Source organism: Bufo bufo, chromosome 1 (genome assembly GCF_905171765.1).
Source record: "Bufo bufo chromosome 1, aBufBuf1.1, whole genome shotgun sequence".
Classification (NCBI taxonomy): Eukaryota; Metazoa; Chordata; class Amphibia; order Anura; family Bufonidae; genus Bufo; species Bufo bufo.
In genome coordinates, this window is record NC_053389.1 from 770,978,567 (window position 1) to 770,996,740 (window position 18,174).

General features: G+C 46.4%; 7 non-coding genes across 7 annotated transcripts; all 7 read left to right on the forward strand.

Annotated features, from left to right (window-relative positions):
- Positions 1-11,266: 11,266 nt before the first annotated feature.
- On the forward strand, positions 11,267-11,359 carry TRNAI-UAU. The gene is given in 2 exon segments: positions 11,267-11,304; positions 11,324-11,359. It is a non-coding gene; the product is annotated as a tRNA-Ile (tRNA).
- Positions 11,360-12,828: 1,469 nt separating this feature from the next.
- On the forward strand, positions 12,829-12,921 carry TRNAI-UAU. The gene is given in 2 exon segments: positions 12,829-12,866; positions 12,886-12,921. It is a non-coding gene; the product is annotated as a tRNA-Ile (tRNA).
- Positions 12,922-13,232: 311 nt separating this feature from the next.
- TRNAR-CCU lies at positions 13,233-13,305 on the forward strand. Its single transcript has one exon. It is a non-coding gene; the product is annotated as a tRNA-Arg (tRNA).
- A 1,160-nt stretch (positions 13,306-14,465) lies between these two features.
- TRNAI-UAU lies at positions 14,466-14,558 on the forward strand. The gene is given in 2 exon segments: positions 14,466-14,503; positions 14,523-14,558. It is a non-coding gene; the product is annotated as a tRNA-Ile (tRNA).
- A 311-nt stretch (positions 14,559-14,869) lies between these two features.
- TRNAR-CCU lies at positions 14,870-14,942 on the forward strand. The gene has a single exon. It is a non-coding gene; the product is annotated as a tRNA-Arg (tRNA).
- Positions 14,943-16,431: 1,489 nt separating this feature from the next.
- TRNAR-CCU lies at positions 16,432-16,504 on the forward strand. Its single transcript has one exon. It is a non-coding gene; the product is annotated as a tRNA-Arg (tRNA).
- A 977-nt stretch (positions 16,505-17,481) lies between these two features.
- Positions 17,482-17,574, forward strand: TRNAI-UAU. Its single transcript is given in 2 exon segments — positions 17,482-17,519; positions 17,539-17,574. It is a non-coding gene; the product is annotated as a tRNA-Ile (tRNA).
- Positions 17,575-18,174: the final 600 nt, after the last annotated feature.

Consider the following 18,174-nt stretch of genomic DNA (forward strand, 5'->3'; position numbering starts at 1 on the left):
TTTAAGCATGCATGGGATAGGCATAAGGCCATCCTTCATATAAGATAGGGCCGGGGGCTATCCATAGTATTCAGTATATTGGGCAGACTAGATGGGCCAAATGGTTCTTATCTGCCGACACATTCTATGTTTCTATGTTTCCTGTATATATCTAGGGCTCTCTATCTCCCTCTAACGTCTGGGAGGCTAAACTACACCCTGACAGGCCTGACACCCAGCTAACACAGGGAAATGCATACATATAACATTACAGGTAATAACAACACATTAACCCCTTTTGTGCAGTGCCCACCTTAACCTAGTGGGACACTACATACCACCACGCTATAACGTTGCCCGTCCTCGGCGCAACATGGAGGGGCCCAGCCCGGCTGGATACTGCAGCCTGAAAGACAAAATGAGAACCGGCATACATGGCAAATATCACAGCAACAATACAAACATTAAACTGAAGGAATGGTGAAAAGGGGCGTCGTTCTCTTCTCTCAGGATAATGGAAGGGAACAGGGGCGCTGACCTGGTGCAGCGTATCAATAAACCAGGATAGTCCATAAATGCAAATTGTCCATAATATAACAGTAGAACAATATAAAACGATGTAAAGTTCTTGGAGGCTCAAGGAACAAATATGAGTCCGTACCCAGGCTTACAACAGAGTTAAACAGGGGTTTCCCGTGAGGGGCTACCTGGGCTCATGATGTAGTCCTCAAACCTCACAGGTGGGTGTCCCCTGGTAGAACGGGTAGACCTCCTTAGTGGCGGAGATTCTTCCTGCCTGGACTCAGGAAGGTCAAGGGAGCTCACTGCCTCTGAAACTTCTTCAGGAGCTCTTGGAGGTGAAGTCTCCTGAGACGGGAGACCAACAGGAACAGGAGCAGGAACCAACAAATTCAGCCAAGGCGTGAGGGCCCAGTGGAGCGGCTCTTTATCATGGATCAAGTTCTCCACAGCCTGCATAGGGTCCATAGGTGGAGCCGGCAATTCCTCCTCAGCAGTCTCAGACTCCATCTCCTCCGCCGCTGGTTCTCCTTCAATACAGGGCTTGAGGCGGTTCCGGTGAACAACTTGGGGACCTTTTCCTTCTCTGGAGACCTGGTATATGTGGGCTGCAGCATTAGGTATGGCAGTAACCAGGTAGTGAATCCTTTCCCATTTGCTGTCCAACTTGCTGGTCCGGTGGTTGTTTTTCAACCAAACCTTGTCTCCAAGAGCCAGGGGTCCCGCATGGGCAGTCTGGTCGTAGTCTTTTTGCTGGCGTTCCCGGACATTCTCCATGCGTTCTTGCACAATCTCCTTGGCATTAAGAAGACGCCTCTGGTGCTCCACTACCCAATCAGTCCTGGGCAGTGGGTTGATCACATCCGGCACTTGTACCCCCAGGGAGTGATCCGCAGGTAATCTCCCTTGTCGCCCAAACATCAGGTAGAACGGGGTGTAACCGGTGGAACAATGGATGGTGTTGTTATAAGTGTACATCAGTTGTGGCAACAGAGTAGGCCAATCACCCCTCGTATCAGGGGGTACCGCTCTCAGCATTTCAATGAGAGTTTTATTCATCTTTTCACAGAGTCCGTTACCTTGCGGATGATAGGCGGTGGTCCGGACTTTCTGGCAGTTGTGCAGCAGGCACATCTCATGGAACAGCTGTGACTCAAACGCAGACCCTTGATCGGTGAGGATCCTTTCTGGACAGCCGTAGGGCAGAAGGAAATGTTTCCAGAACGCCTCCGCTGTAGTCTTGGCTGTCAGGTCTTTCACAGGCACTGCTACGACAAACTTGGTGAAGTGGTCAATTATAGTCATGGCATATGTATATCCAAAGCGACTCGGCTCCAACTTCACATGATCAATCGCGACCAATTCTAGAGGAGCTGTACTTACAATAGGATGGAGAGGCGCCCTCTGGTCATGGCGTTCCGTCCGCCCCACAGCACAGGCAGTGCATTCTCGGCACCATTTCTCGATATCTTCTCTCATCCCAATCCAATAGAATCTCCTCCGTATAGTGGCCTCAGTTTTTTGCACCCCGAAGTGTCCGGACTGGTTGTGGTACATGTCCAGTACCAGGCTGGCATCCCGACGTGGCAGGAGAATCTGATAGACTCTATCACAGGACACTGGATCCAGACTCCTTCTGAGCAACAGGCCTCTTTGAAGGAATAGTTGGTGGCGATGTCTCCAGAGTCTTACTAGTTCTGGGTCTGCACTCTTCCTCCGGATTCTCTCAGGGATTTTCCCACTGGTAAGGAAGTCGAGCAGTTCACCGAGGACTCTACTTTCGGACTGGAGCTTAATCCATCTTTCTTGATCGCCTCTAGACTCAGGATCATCTGATGAGGGAGGATCAGCAGCAGGGAGATTTTCAGTACGGATATTATCCTGCTGGGCGAATTTATTGTAGAACGCAGGCATCTCCACTTCTTCCCAGGCATCTTTTAGATCATCTGGGGCCTCTGTAGTGGGAAGCCGCGACAGGGCATCAGCATTATCATTGGAGCGGCCTGCCCGGTACTTCACAGTAAAGTCATAGTTGGCAAGGCGGAAGGCCCATCTTTGCTCCAGTGCCCCTAACTTGGCCGTGTTCAGATGCGCCAGGGGATTATTGTCCGTGAAGGCAACAAACGGTGTGGCAGCGAGATAGTCTTTGAACTTTTCAGTCACAGCCCACACTAAGGCAAGAAACTCCAGCTTGAAAGAACTGTAATTCTGATCATTCTTTTCAGCTCCCTTCAGGGATCTGCTGGCGTAGGCAATTACCCTTTCTTTGTTGTCTTGCACTTGAGCCAACACGACCCCCAGGCCTCTTTTACTGGCATCCGTGTAGAGGAGGAACGGCTTCTGATAATCTGGGTAACCCAGAACAGGGGGTTCAGTCAACTTCTTCCTTAGGATTTGAAAGGCAATTTCCCGTTCTTGGTTCCATTCCACAGGAATAGGGGTTTTCGGGCTCTTCTTTGGATGCCCCCTCAACAGTTCCTGGATGGGATCCGCAATTTGTGCGAAGTGCGGGATGAAACGCCTGTAGTACCCTGCAAAACTGAGAAAGCTTCTCACCTCTTTCACGGTCGTTGGAGTAGGCCAGTTTCGGACAGCAGCCAGTTTATCAGGATCAGGCTGTATTCCATCGGCACTGACAACGTGCCCAAGGTATTTGACCGCTGGTTTCAGCAGGTGGCACTTGGATGGTTTGATCTTGAGGCCATATTTAGCAAGAACTTGAAAAACCTCACCCAGGTGCTTTAAATGGTCCTCATACGTCTTGGAATATACAATGACGTCATCCAGATATAAGAGTACAGTCTCAAAATTCCTATGGCCTAAACAACGTTCCATCAGCCTCTGGAACGTTCCTGGAGCGTTACACAGTCCAAACGGCATATAATTGAATTCAAACAGGCCCATAGGGGTAGTGAAAGCAGTCTTTTCTCGATCTTCTGGGGCCATGGGTACTTGCCAGTACCCACTGGTTAAGTCCAAGGTAGAGAAATAGGCTGATGACCCCAGAGCAGTCAAGGACTCCTCAATGCGTGGCAATGGATATGCATCTTTGTGGGTGATTTGATTAATTTTCCTGTAATCCACGCAGAACCTTATGCTGCCATCTTTTTTTCGGACAAGAACTAGGGGCGCAGCCCAGGGACTATGGCTGTCCCGAATTATATTAGAGTCTTTCATCTCTTTTATCATTTCTTTCACAGACTGATAGGTAGTAGGTGCTATGGGTCTGTGCCTCTCCTTAATAGGAGGATGAGAGCCAGTGGGTATGGTGTGTTTGATTACACTGACCTCTCCGTAGTCCGTGGAGTGCTTGCTGAAAGCCTGGTGGTGCTCCTTCACCAGCTTCAGGACTCCCTCTATTTGCTCTTTTGGGGTGGATTCGTTCCCCACATGTAATTCTTCCCACCAGGATGTTGTAGGGGTGCTGCTGCTCTGTGTGGTCTGGAACGCCTCCGTGGCAGGCAGACGGATCACATCCTGGAAAGACACTTGAAAAAGCTGAGCAACGGGGCAGTGTTTAAGGAGAGTAACGGGATGATCACCAAAGTTAATTAAACGGACAGGCACTTTACCTTGAGACACAGTCACCATGCTCTTGGCTGTCCGTACGAAGGGATGATCTTCAAAGGGAATAGGTTCCACTAGGGCTTGATAGTCCTGGCCCTGGATCCCTAACACCGCACGGCACCACAGGATGATCTGGGAATTTGGAGGCAGAATTACCGGCCGGTTATCCCGGATCCGGACAGTGCAAATTTCTCCTTTCTTGTTGGCAAACTTTTGTTGAGCACTCAGCACACTAATAGTCTTTTGGATAACTCTTCTGGAAGCAGGTGAGGCTGAAGATATAGTTTGATTTAAGGCGTCAAGCACTTCAGAGTAACAATTTTTCAGAACGTTAGTCCCTAAGATCACAGGGTGTCCTCCTTTATCTCCTGCTTGTACCACAATCACGCCTTGCTGTGGCAGGGTGGCTTCTCCCACTTGAAGGGTAGGTTCCCAATACCCATGCACTTTCACTGGCTTACCGTTGCTGGCAATGATATCTAGCCAGGACTCTGGTGGCTGGGTGAGAAGACTTGGATCCCAGAACTTGTCAAAGGCAGGCCGTTGAATGGTGGTGACCTGTGACCCAGTGTCCAAGAGGGCTTCAAAGGGTATCCCGTTGATGCATATATTAATTTTTGGACGGGATCCTACATACTTAGGCATCCAGCTTGGATCCTTTGGACCTACTGTTCTACCTCCCGAGGGGCGGTCCTCTGCCTCAGGGGTTGCCCGTTTAACTGCCAGCACATTGATTCAGTATGTCCATATTTCTTGCAGTGGTGGCAGACAGGCTGTTTTCTACTTCTGGGCCGGTACCTCGGTCGCCCATCAGGCTCTTTTGGGTATACGTCTCCATATGCAGGTGGGAGCCTTGGAGGAAGAGGACTTTCATCTTCTAGTAATAATGGTCTCTCCCATTCCTCTATCTTTTTGCACACCTTCTCTAGACTTAGAGTAAGGTGGTTCACTTGCTCCATGAGGGCTGCCACTACGTCTGTAACTGGAGCTTGGGTCGCCTGACTGACTCCTGCAGGTCCCACATTAACAGTCTTTGGTTGGCAAGCCTGGGGTTCATAGGAGGCTGCCGGCCCTGGAGCAGGGTTCTGGCCCAATATACTGATGGCCAATTCTTTAAAGTCCAGAAATGCACAGTGGGGGTGTTGAGCTGACAACATGCGTAGCTGGCCCTTTAAATGCTCATTACTTACGCCTGCAATGAATTGCTCTCTAAGAGTCCGGTCCTGGTCCTCAGCTTCTTTAGGATCCACTTGGACTACAGCTCTCAGTGTCTCTTGTAAGGACAGGGCAAAATCACGGAGCGACTCCCCAGGTTGCTGCTTTCTGCTGAAGAAACGCATTTTAACTTCTGACACCGTTCTGGCCTCAAACGTGGTGCCCAATCGATCAAAGATCTGTTCCAGGCTACTTTTCTCAGAGCGGGGCCAAGACATGACTTCCCTGCGGGCGGCCCCTTCCAACTGAGCTAGGAGGATCTCCATTTGCTGTTCGGCATTTATGGGGTAAAGCCGGAACAAGGCCAGTATCTGTTCCCTAAAGTCCTTTAACTTATGGGCTTCCCCTGAATAACGTGGGAACCAGGGGGCCCCAAAATAGTACGGCATAGTTAGCGGCATCATGCTTGGCGGTGCCGCGCATGATGGGGCCACCTGTCCGATTTCCTCAGGTGTGGACATGGCGTTGCTAGGTGGGTATGGCCCTTTAAATGTAGCAGAGCGGACCAGAGCGGCAATGATAATAACTTTTTTTTTTTTTCCACAGAAAAGTCTTTTGTCGCTAACGGGGCTCCCTCCGGTGCCCTGGCAGGGGTCGGGAATGTTCCGGTAAGGTAAATAGCAGAGCCGGCAACAGTTTTAAGTTGGTACTCACTCCGGTGGTGCTCGCTCCAAGTCTCGCGAGATGCGCGGCTACGGGCGTCGGACGTCCTGCGTACAGCGTCAGCAGGTGGGCGCGGCCTCTCGTAGCTCCAGGACCCAGGTAGGCGGCACCTTTCTCTCCAGACAGGGCGGCGTTCTTCCTCCTCGCCGGCTGGGTGATGACTCCGCCTGGTTCTTTTCACGCCAAAGTCCTCTTTTTCGCGCCAAACAGTTCACTGGGCGCACTTGTAATCCACCTCAGGTTTAAGTGGCAAAATGGCTGTCTATTCACTGACAGCAAGCGGTGGCTCAAATAAGCAGCAAACAGTCCAGAACACACTATCTTCACACCGCTAATGATGACAGTTCTTTGGCCCAATAATTTTGAATAAAACAATAGGGCTTGGTCACTTTAAGGCACTTTTTAGCACACAGTTTTATATCCGCAATGGCGCAGGAATGTCCCGTAAATCCTGTTCGTGACGCCAATTTATGCAGCACGCCAGACCTGCAGGGTATTGCGATGTGAGGTCACGGTTATGGGCAATCGAGGGTTGCTCACTGTATTGGAGAACCCTGGGCAGGCATGCGGCAGTGAATGAGAGGTAGACACAGTTCCTCTGGGGCACACTCTGTTTGTAGGGACCAGGCCTGATGGTGGATGAGGTGCCCTGGATGTTACAGGTATTTTGAGTGCCTGGGGCAAGGTCCCTGTTGGTTTCGTGACGCCAGTGCCTGTAACGGTGGCACACCGATTTATAGGAGGAATAACTGAGTACGCAGTGGATAAACCAAACGTTGCTTTACTTGGTGAACACAGTCCAACTTTGTACATACAGTTACAGGTGATTGTGATGATAATGCAGTCCCTTGAACAATACTTCACAAGCAGGTAGACTTTAAATAGTGGCAGGAATTAATCATGCAAGATACTTGGAGGGTGCAACAGTTAATGCTTTGCAGTGCAATGCTGCTCTATCCCCTTCAGCTATTCTAGCTGGCTGGATCCCAAGGCCCGGATGCCTAAATGCTGGCTTTAATCCTTGGTATATAAATCCTCTCTCCAGTATTGGCGCTTGCTGTACTTTATAGATCCTCTGCCCATCAGGTTACTTATCTGACTTGTATTATCCTTGCTTGGTTGGGAAGCTGCAGGTTTCTCCCAGGAGGTGCTGTCCTGCAACTGGGGTGTCTCTACTGAGCTAAGCCTAGCCTCAGGAGCTTCAGGTGGACGAAGTAACTCCTCTAGTCCCCTGGAATGAACTACCACTCCCCTGTCTGGGCCTTCCTATATATATCTAGGGCTCTCTATCTCCCTCTAACGTCTGGGAGGCTAAACTACACCCTGACAGGCCTGACACCCAGCTAACACAGGGAAATGCATACATATAACATTACAGGTAATAACAACACATTAACCCCTTTTGTGCAGTGCCCACCTTAACCTAGTGGGACACTACACTAACATTTTTAACTGCCATTTTAAAGTTTCTGTCCTAACACCTTCAATGAATTGTTCTCTCAGCGTTTTATCTTGATCTTCTGCTTCATGAGGGTCTAACTGTATAACAGCCCGCAGGGTTTCCTGTAAGGACAATGCAAAGTCTCTAAGTGAACTCTGACACAGTACTGGGTTCAAAAGTGGTGTAGAGTCATCCAAATATCTGCTCCAGGGTTTTTCTCTCTGAGCTGGGCCAGGATTTCTTTTCTCTGAGGGCAGCACCTTCCAATTGTGCAAGGAGGATTTCCATTTGCTGTTCTGCTGACACAGGGTACAATCTAAACACAGCCAAAATTCTTTCTTTAAATTCCCTTAAAGTATGAGCTATCGTGGGAACCAGGGTGCTCCAAAGAAATAAGGCATTGTTAAAGGCATCATGCTTGGTGCTGCAGCGGTTGGTGATGCACTAGGACCAGCTGCGGCTACTGCCAGGGACCTGTTGAGGTCAGGTGGCACACTATCTTCTTGTTCAGACATGGCAGTGACAGGCCTTCAATATAATGCAAGTTAGATATAGTTTTACACACGTGTTGCGTTGCGTTGCTATGGGCAACCGCTACTTCGTGGGTGTCTGACCCTATAAGAAACAGCAGTATGATGCTCTGTAAGGCAGAATATACTCCCAAACAGTCCCGCTTAAGGTTACTTCTTCCCAGCGGCACTCACTATTATATTTATTCGGTGGAGAAGAGCTGTTGATCTTACAATTTTGTCCGTTCACCCACACGTAGTCACTTCAACGTGCGGACGTACGTCATGCTCTCTTCTCATGCGCGGCCCTTCCCCTAGGTCCGTTCTGCAGGGCAGGAGAGGTGGCGCTGGATTCGTAAGTACTGGCAGCAGTGCTGGGATTGGCACACCGGTAAGAAGTTATTAGGCATAAGAGGATTGGCTTCTCTTTTCCCGCTCTGAAGGGGGTGTAGCTCAGTTTTCCCGCCGCTAACAGGGCATAACTCACAATGGTGGCGCAGTAAATTAAGCAAGAAGGCCTCCTGCAGCCATTTTAGGGTCAATACCAAAGTCCATTCACTGACAGCAAAGAGTATTGTTGACACAAAAACATGCGATTTTTCCACTTTTAACACAGCAATGTGATTGCAAGTGACTTGTATTATACGTCCATGCAACTTTAAGCAATTTAAACAGTTCTACAGCCTAATAAAACTTTGAAAGTTTGCACTGTATTAAAGCACATTGACAGTCTCTCAGGCAAACAAGTGGGGCTTATTCTCATAAGGCAATGGCACAAAGGATTTTGAATCCTGTCCTTTATATAGTTCGCATAAGGCGCAGAGGATTTTATAATCCTGTTCGTGATGCAAATTTCATGCAGCGTGCCAGACCGCAGGGGAAAACACGTGAGGCTCACGGTGGGCCGATGGGGGTAGTGGTTGTTTGTACTCACGGTTAGCAGATGCCTCCCTGGGTCGTCAGTGCAGTGGATGGGAAGACAGCACGAGATCTTCCGGGGCACTCTCCGTTGCAGGGAACACCAGCCAGATGTTGATTGAGGTGCCCTTGATGGTGGTGATGTTTAGGGGGCTTGTGGCTGGGCCCCTGTGTCTGTGATGTCATCACTGTTAGGTACAAATGTTGAGAGTAGTAATTGTAGGAATGATATGGAATAAAGAGACTACAGAGTTTCAAGTAAACTCCTGGTATTTTACTGAAGCTGATCCACAGGTTATCAATGTATTAAAAATCATTTACATCAGAGCAGCTTTTATAATGATTCCCATTAGTTCTCAGAAGCTGCATGGGGAATAGTCCTTTATGACAATCAGTCTTTCTCTCTCTAGGCTCCAACTTGGAGGTTAATGCTGTTCTTATTGTACTGTATAATACTATATGTGGCGAAACCAACCTCGCCACTGGGTTTTGGAGAGGCCTATTTAAAAGCCTCTTGCCTCAGGATTATGGCCCATACTAACTTTTAAACCCCTGAACCTATTCAAGTGAATTTTGGATAGGTTTGTCTCCAAGATATACTGTTTAAATTGATGTAAGTTATATGTATTGACAATGTAAACTCACAAAGTTGTAACAATTTATAATAAGTGTAACTTGTCAGCTTGGGAGGAATATGCTGGGTGTGTTTCTATTGTGCCATTGTCCCATTGTGTGTTTAAATGGTGATGTCTGTCCTGTTGTATCCACATGTGTATTAGCGATTTCCCTTTGTCCTGAGAGATAATTGGATTGCTCCTTGGTTGTCTCCGGGACAGAGAGGAGGAAACCATGATGCATTGTGGGGATATGTTGTATCTGTCCTGTGTCGCAGTCTCCCTTCTGGTCCTCTGGGGGCGTGAACGATTGGTTGCTGTACTTACATTGTATGTGTTGTAAATTACTGATTGGTTGTATTTCAAAACCCTGTGGGCAGTACTATGTTTGTGGTTTATAAATAAAAGAGGCTGTACTTGAAGTACAGTCAGACCACTGCTAGATTTTAAAAAAAGCTGCGGCTATGGGACTCAATGAAACACCTGAATTCAGTGATTGAGGTGTGTCCAAATGCTTTTCCATCATCAGTATTAAAATATGTCATGGACTAAGTGATCAAAACCAAGACTCCTAGAAACTCCTTGCTCTTGTGTAAGGAAAGCAAGCACATGGTTAAGATTGTTTTCCATCTGGAATGCAAATGGCACCAGAAAACTGAGTAACATAGTCGCAAGATAATGTTTTTGTCGTTTAAAAAAAATTAGTAAGCTGACTTTCACTTGGCAGTATATGGCCCCAGTGGCCTAATGGATAAGGCACTGGCCTCCTAAGCTTGAACAGACTTGAGGAATGTTTTAGCTCTGGAATAGTGCTCAAATGCATTCTTTACTGGATGTTTCTTCCGATTGCTATTTAAATAGATTGTGTGAAATCTGACCATAGAAATACAGTTTGTGTGTCCCAAAAAGGCTTCATCCTAAGGAACAATCCCTTTTCCAAATACAGAGTTTCCACTCTTCTGGGAAGGCTTTCTGCAAGAGTTTGGTGTGTGCCTGTGTGAAGTTGTGCCCAAAAAGGCTTCATCCTAAGGAACAATCCCTTTTCCAAATACAGAGTTTCCACTCTTCTGGGAAGGCTTTCTGCAAGAGTTTGGTGTGTGCCTTTGTGAAGTTGTGCCCATACATCCAGAATAGCATTTGTGAGGTCAGACACTGATATTGAGCGAGAGGGCCTCGTTGCTTGCAATTTCTATTCTAGCTCTTTAAAATGAACCAATCTTTCACAAATGTTTGTAAAGGTAGACTGCATGGCTAGGTGCTAGATTTTATACACCTGCAGCTGCGGCTATGGGACTCAATGAAACACCTGAATTCAGTGATTGAGGTGTGTCCAAATGCTTTTGTCCATATAGCGCATCAATAAGAGGAAAGTAGGTGGCTAGTAGGATGCTATAAATCAGATAATCTTCACTGACCGCTGACTTGGTTACAGATTTTGATAATTGATGCAACTTAGACACGCCTCACTTAAGGTCCTTTTACATGGACCCATAGTCAGACCCATTGTCGGGGATGAGCGTTTGTATAAGCGTTTGTTCCTTTATAATTAGCTGGCGCCGATCACCCAATAAACGAGCAAACACTCGTTCATCGGGTGAGGGTGTCTTTCTCCCGAGACCCAAAATCAACGTTTTTCCACAGCAGCCTTCTGCTGCCCAGGAACCATGATTTTTTATGGAGACAAGCCGTCGCTGTATCGATCACTCGTCACTATACAGAAGAGGTGAATGCTGCATGTAAATGCGGCCCTCATCTCCGCTGACGATCAGACAATTATTGGGAACGTTTCGTTTGTGCCCGATAATTGCCTGATATATTGGTCTCCTTGAAAAGCCCCAGGTGCTCCAGTGGCGCAATCGGTCAGCGTGCGGTACTTATAAAGCAGTAACTGTTGAGCAATGCCGAGGTTGTGAGTTCAAGCCTCACCTGGAGCATTGTTTACGTGACTTATTTGTGTTTTAGAACGGCAGAAGGAAAGCAATGTCTCTCCGGTCCCGTCATGATATATTAACATGTTTGAAGGGGAAATGCAGCAGAATTCTTTATTGTTCAAGGGTTCTGGCAACCCAATGAGATTTCCATCATCAGTATTAAAATATGTCATGGACTAAGGGATCAAAACCAAGACTCCTATAAACTCCTTTCTCTTGTGTAAGGAAAGCAAGCACATGGTTAAGATTGTTTTCCATCTGGAATGCAAATGGAACCAGAAAACTGAGTAACATAGTCGCAAGCTAATCTATTAGCCCCAGTGGCCTAATGGATAAGGCAGTGGCCTCCTAAACCTGAGATTGTGGGTTCAAGTCCCATCTGGGGTGTTTGCTTACCGTGCTGCTTGAACAGACTCGAGGCATGTTTTAGCTCTGGAATAGTGCTCAAACGCATTCTTTACTGGATGTTTCTTCCGATTGCTATTTAAATAGATTGTGTGAAATCTGACCATAGAAATACAGTTTGTGTGTCCCAAAAAGGCTTCATCCTAAGGAACAATCCCTTTTCCAAATACAGAGTTTCCACTCTTCTGGGAAGGCTTTCTGCAAGAGTTTGGTGTGTGCCTGTGTGAAGTTGTGCCCAAAAAGGCTTCATCCTAAGGAACAATCCCTTTTCCAAATACAGAGTTTCCACTCTTCTGGGAAGGCTTTCTGCAAGAGTTTGGTGTGTGCCTGTGTGAAGTTGTGCCCATACATCCAGAATAGCATTTGTGAGGTCAGACACTGATATTGAGCGAGAGGGCCTCATTGCTTGCAATTTCCATTCTAGCTCTTTAAAAGGACCCATTCTTTCACAAATGTTTGCAAAGGTAGACTGCATGGCTAGGTGCTAGATTTTATACACCTGCAGCTGCGGCTATGGGACTCAATGAAACACCTGAATTCAGTGATTGAGGTGTGTCCAAATGCTTTTGTCCATATAGCGCATCAATAAGAGGAAAGTAGGTGGCTAGTAGGATGCTATAAATCAGATAATCTTCACTGACCGCTGACTTGGTTACAGATTTTGATAATTGATGCAACTTAGACACGCCTCACTTAAGGTCCTTTTACATGGACCCATAGTCAGACCCATTGTCGGGGATGAGCGTTTGTATAAGCGTTTGTTCCTTTATAATTAGCTGGTGCCGATCACCCAATGAACGAGAAAACACTCGTTCATCGGGTGAGGGTGTCTTTCTCCCGGAACCCAAAATCAACGTTTTTCCACAGCAGCCTTCTGCTGCCCAGGAACCATGATTTTTTATGGAGACAAGCCGTCGCTGTATCGATCACTCGTCACTATACAGAAGAGGTGAATGCTGCATGTAAATGCGGCCCTCATCTCCGCTGACGATCAGACAATTATTGGGAATGTTTCGTTTGTGCCCGATAATTGCCTGATATATTGGTCTCCTTGAAAAGCCCCAAGTGCTCCAGTGGCGCAATCGGTCAGCGCGCGGTACTTATAAAGCAGTAACTGTTGAGCAATGCCGAGGTTGTGAGTTCAAGCCTCACCTGGAGCATTGTTTATGTGACTTATTTGTGTTTTAGAACAGCAGAAGGAAAGCAATGTCTCTCCGGTCCCGTCATGATATATTAACATGTTTGAAGGGGAAATGCAGCAGAATTCTTTATTGTTCAAGGGTTCTGGCAACCCAATGAGATTTCCATCATCAGTATTAAAATATGTCATGGACTAAGGGATCAAAACCAAGACTCCTATAAACTCCTTGCTCTTGTGTAAGGAAAGCAAGCACATGGTTAAGATTGATTTCCATCTGGAATGCAAATGGAACCAGAAAACTGAGTGACATAGTCGCAAGCTAATCTATTAGCCCCAGTGGCCTAATGGATAAGGCACTGGCCTCCTAAGCCAGGGATTGTGGGATCAAGTCCCATCTGGGGTGTTTGCTTACTGTGCTGCTTGAACAGACTCGAGGAATGTTTTAGCTCTGGAATAGTGCTCAAATGCATTCTTTACTGGATGTTTCTTCCGATTGCTATTTAAATAGATTGTGTGAAATCTGACCATAGAAATACAGTTTGTGTGTCCCAAAAAGGCTTCATCCTAAGGAACAATCCCTTTTCCAAATACAGAGTTTCCACTCTTCTGGGAAGGCTTTCTGCAAGAGTTTGGTGTGTGCCTGTGTGAAGTTGTGCCCAAAAAGGCTTCATCCTAAGGAACAATCCCTTTTCCAAATACAGAGTTTCCACTCTTCTGGGAAGGCTTTCTGCAAGAGTTTGGTGTGTGCCTGTGTGAAGTTGTGCCCATACATCCAGAATAGCATTTGTGAGGTCAGACACTGATATTGAGCGAGAGGGCCTCGTTGCTTGCAATTTCCATTCTAGCTCTTTAAAAGGACCCATTCTTTCACAAATGTTTGTAAAGGTAGACTGCATGGCTACCTTTACAAACTGCATTCTAGCTCTTTAAAAGGACCCATACTTTCACAAATGTTTGTAAAGGTAGACTGCATGGCTAGGTGCTAGATTTTATACACCTGCAGCTGCGGCTATGGGACTCAATGAAACACCTGAATTCAGTGATTGAGGTGTGTCCAAATGCTTTTGTCCATATAGCGCATCAATAAGAGGAAAGTAGGTGGCTAGTAGGATGCTATAAATCAGATAATCTTCACTGACCGCTGACTTGGTTACAGATTTTGATAATTGATGCAACTTAGACACGCCTCACTTAAGGTCCTTTTACATGGACCCATAGTCAGACCCATTGTCGGGGATGAGCGTTTGTATAAGCGTTTGTTCCTCATAATAAGCTGGCGCCGATCACCCAATGAACGAGCAAACACTCGTTCATCGGGTGAGGGTGTTTTTCTCCCGGAACCAAAATCAACGTTTTTCCACAGCAGCCTTCTGCTGCCCAGGAACCATGATTTTTTATGGAGACAAGCCGTCGCTGTATCGATCACTCGTCACTATACAGAAGAGGTGTATGCTGCATGTAAATGCGGCCCTCATCTCCGCTGACGATCAGACAATTATTGGGAACGTTTCGTTTGTGCCCGATAATTGCCTGATATATTGGTCTCCTTGAAAAGCCCCAAGTGCTCCAGTGGCGCAATCGGTCAGCGCGCGGTACTTATAAAGCAGTAACTGTTGAGCAATGCTGAGGTTGTGAGTTCAAGCCTCACCTAGAGCATTGTTTACGTGACTTATTTGTGTTTTAGAACGGCAGAAGGAAAGCAATGTCTCTCCGGTCCCGTCATGATATATTAACATGTTTGAAGGGGAAATGCAGCAGAATTCTTTATTGTTCAAGGGTTCTGGCAACCCAATGAGATTTCCATCATCAGTATTAAAATATGTCATGGACTAAGGGATCAAAACCAAGACTCCTATAAACTCCTTTCTCTTGTGTAAGGAAATCAAGCACATGGTTAAGATTGTTTTCCATCTGGAATGCAAATGGAACCAGAAAACTGAGTAACATAGTCGCAAGCTAATCTATTAGCCCCAGTGGCCTAATGGATAAGGCACTGGCCTCCTAAGCCAGGGATTGTGGGTTCAAGTCCCATCTGGGGTGTTTGCTTACCGTGCTGCTTGAACAGACTCGAGGCATGTTTTAGCTCTGGAATAGTGCTCAAACGCATTCTTTACTGGATGTTTCTTCCGATTGCTATTTAAATAGATTGTGTGAAATCTGACCATAGAAATACAGTTTGTGTGTCCCAAAAAGGCTTCATCCTAAGGAACAATCCCTTTTCCAAATACAGAGTTTCCACTCTTCTGGGAAGGCTTTCTGCAAGAGTTTGGTGTGTGCCTGTGTGAAGTTGTGCCCAAAAAGGCTTCATCCTAAGGAACAATCCCTTTTCCAAATACAGAGTTTCCACTCTTCTGGGAAGGCTTTCTGCAAGAGTTTGGTGTGTGCCTGTGTGAAGTTGTGCCCATACATCCAGAATAGCATTTGTGAGGTCAGACACTGATATTGAGCGAGAGGGCCTCGTTGCTTGCAATTTCCATTCTAGCTCTTTAAAAGGACCCATTCTTTCACAAATGTTTGTAAAGGTAGACTGCATGGCTAGGTGCTAGATTTTATACACCTGCAGCTGCGGCTATGGGACTCAATGAAACACCTGAATTCAGTGATTGAGGTGTGTCCAAATGCTTTTGTCCATATAGCGCATCAATAAGAGGAAAGTAGGTGGCTAGTAGGATGCTATAAATCAGATAATCTTCACTGACCGCTGACTTGGTTACAGATTTTGATAATTGATGCAACTTAGACACGCCTCACTTAAGGTCCTTTTACATGGACCCATAGTCAGACCCATTGTCGGGGATGAGCGTTTGTATAAGCGTTTGTTCCTTTATAATTAGCTGGCGCCGATCACCCAATGAACGAGCAAACACTCGTTCATCGGGTGAGGGTGTCTTTCTCCCGGAACCCAAAATCAACGTTTTTCCACAGCAGCCTTCTGCTGCCCAGGAACCATGATTTTTTATGGAGACAAGCCGTCGCTGTATCGATCACTCGTCACTATACAGAAGAGGTGAATGCTGCATGTAAATGCGGCCCTCATCTCCGCTGACGATCAGACAATTATTGGGAACGTTTCGTTTGTGCCCGATAATTGCCTGATATATTGGTCTCCTTAAAAAGCCCCAAGTGCTCCAGTGGCGCAATCGGTGAGCGAGCGGTACATATAAAGCAGTAACTGTTGAGCAATGCCGAGGTTGTGAGTTCAAGCCTCACCTGGAGCATTGTTTACGTGACTTATTTGTGTTTTAGAACGGCAGAAGGAAAGCAATGTCTCTTCCATCCCACCATGATATATTAACATGTTTGAAGGGGAAATGCAGCAGAATTCTTTATTGTTCAAGGGTTCTGGCAACCCAATGAGATTTCCATCATCAGTATTAAAATATGTCATGGACTAAGGGATCAAAACCAAGACTCCTATAAACTCCTTGCTCTTGTGTAAGGAAAGCAAGCACATGGTTAAGATTGTTTTCCATCTGGAATGCAAATGGAACCAGAAAATTGAGTAACATAGTCGCAAGCTAATCTATTAGCCCCAGTGGCCTAATGGATAAGGCACTGGCCTCCTAAGCCAGGGATTGTGGGTTCAAGTCCCATCTGGGGTGTTTGCTTACCGTGCTGCTTGAACAGACTCGAGGCATGTTTTAGCTCTGAAATAGTGCTCAAATGCATTCTTTACTGGATGTTTCTTCCGATTGCTATTTAAATAGATTGTGTGAAATCTGACCATAGAAATACAGTTTGTGTGTCCCAAAAAGGCTTCATCCTAAGGAACAATCCCTTTTCCAAATACAGAGTTTCCACTCTTCTGGGAAGGCTTTCTGCAAGAGTTTGGTGTGTGCCTGTGTGAAGTTGTGCCCATACATCCAGAATAGCATTTGTGAGGTCAGACACTGATATTGAGCGAGAGGGCCTCGTTGCTTGCAATTTCCATTCTAGCTCTTTAAAAGGACCCATTCTTTCACAAATGTTTGTAAAGGTAGACTGCATGGCTAGGTGCTAGATTTTATACACCTGCAGCTGCGGCTATGGGACTCAATGAAACACCTGAATGTAGTGATTGAGGTGTGTCCAAATGCTTTTGTCCATATAGCGCTTCAATAAGAGGAAAGTAGGTGGCTAGTAGGATGCTATAAATCAGATAATCTTCACTGACCGCTGACTTGGTTACAGATTTTGATAATTGATGCAACTTAGACACGCCTCACTTAAGGTCCTTTTACATGGACCCATAGTTAGACCCATTGTCGGGGATGAGCGTTTGCATAAGCGTTTGTTCCTTTATAATTAGCTGGCGCCGATCACCCAATGAACGAGCAAACACTTGTTCATCGGGTGAGGGTGTCTTTCTCCCGGAACCCAAAATCAACGTTTTTCCACAGCAGCCTTCTGCTGCCCAGGAACCATGATTTTTTATGGAGACAAGCCGTCGCTGTATCGATCACTCGTCACTATACAGAAGAGGTGAATGCTGCATGTAAATGCGGCCCTCATCTCCGCTGACGATCAGACAATTATTGGGAACGTTTCGTTTGTGCCCGATAATTGCCTGATATATTGGTCTCCTTGAAAAGCCCCAAGTGCTCCAGTGGCGCAATCGGTCAGCGCGCGGTACTTATAAAGCAGTAACTGTTGAGCAATGCCGAGGTTGTGAGTTCAAGCCTCACCTGGAGCATTGTTCATGTGACTTATTTGTGTTTTAGAACGGCAGAAGGAAAGCAATGTCTCTCCGGTCCCGTCATGATATATTAACATGTTTGAAGGGGAAATGCAGCAGAATTCTTTATTGTTCAAGGGTTCTGGCAACCCAATGAGATTTCCATCATCAGTATTAAAATATGTCATGGACTAAGGGATCAAAACCAAGACTCCTATAAACTCCTTGCTCTTGTGTAAGGAAAGCAAGCACATGGTTAAGATTGTTTTCCATCTGGAATGCAAATGAAACCAGAAAACTGAGTAACATAGTCGCAAGCTAATCTATTAGACCCAGTGGCCTAATGGATAAGGCACTGGCCTCCTAAGCCAGGGATTGTAGGTTCAAGTCCCATCTGGGGTGTTTGCTTACCGTGCTGCTTGAACAGACTCGAGGCGTGTTTTAGCTCTGGAATAGTGCTCAAATGCATTCTTTACTGGATGTTTCTTCCGATTGCTATTTAAATAGATTGTGTGAAATCTGACCATAGAAATACAGTTTGTGTGTCCCAAAAAGGCTTCATCCTAAGGAACAATCCCTTTTCCAAATACAGAGTTTCCACTCTTCTGGGAAGGCTTT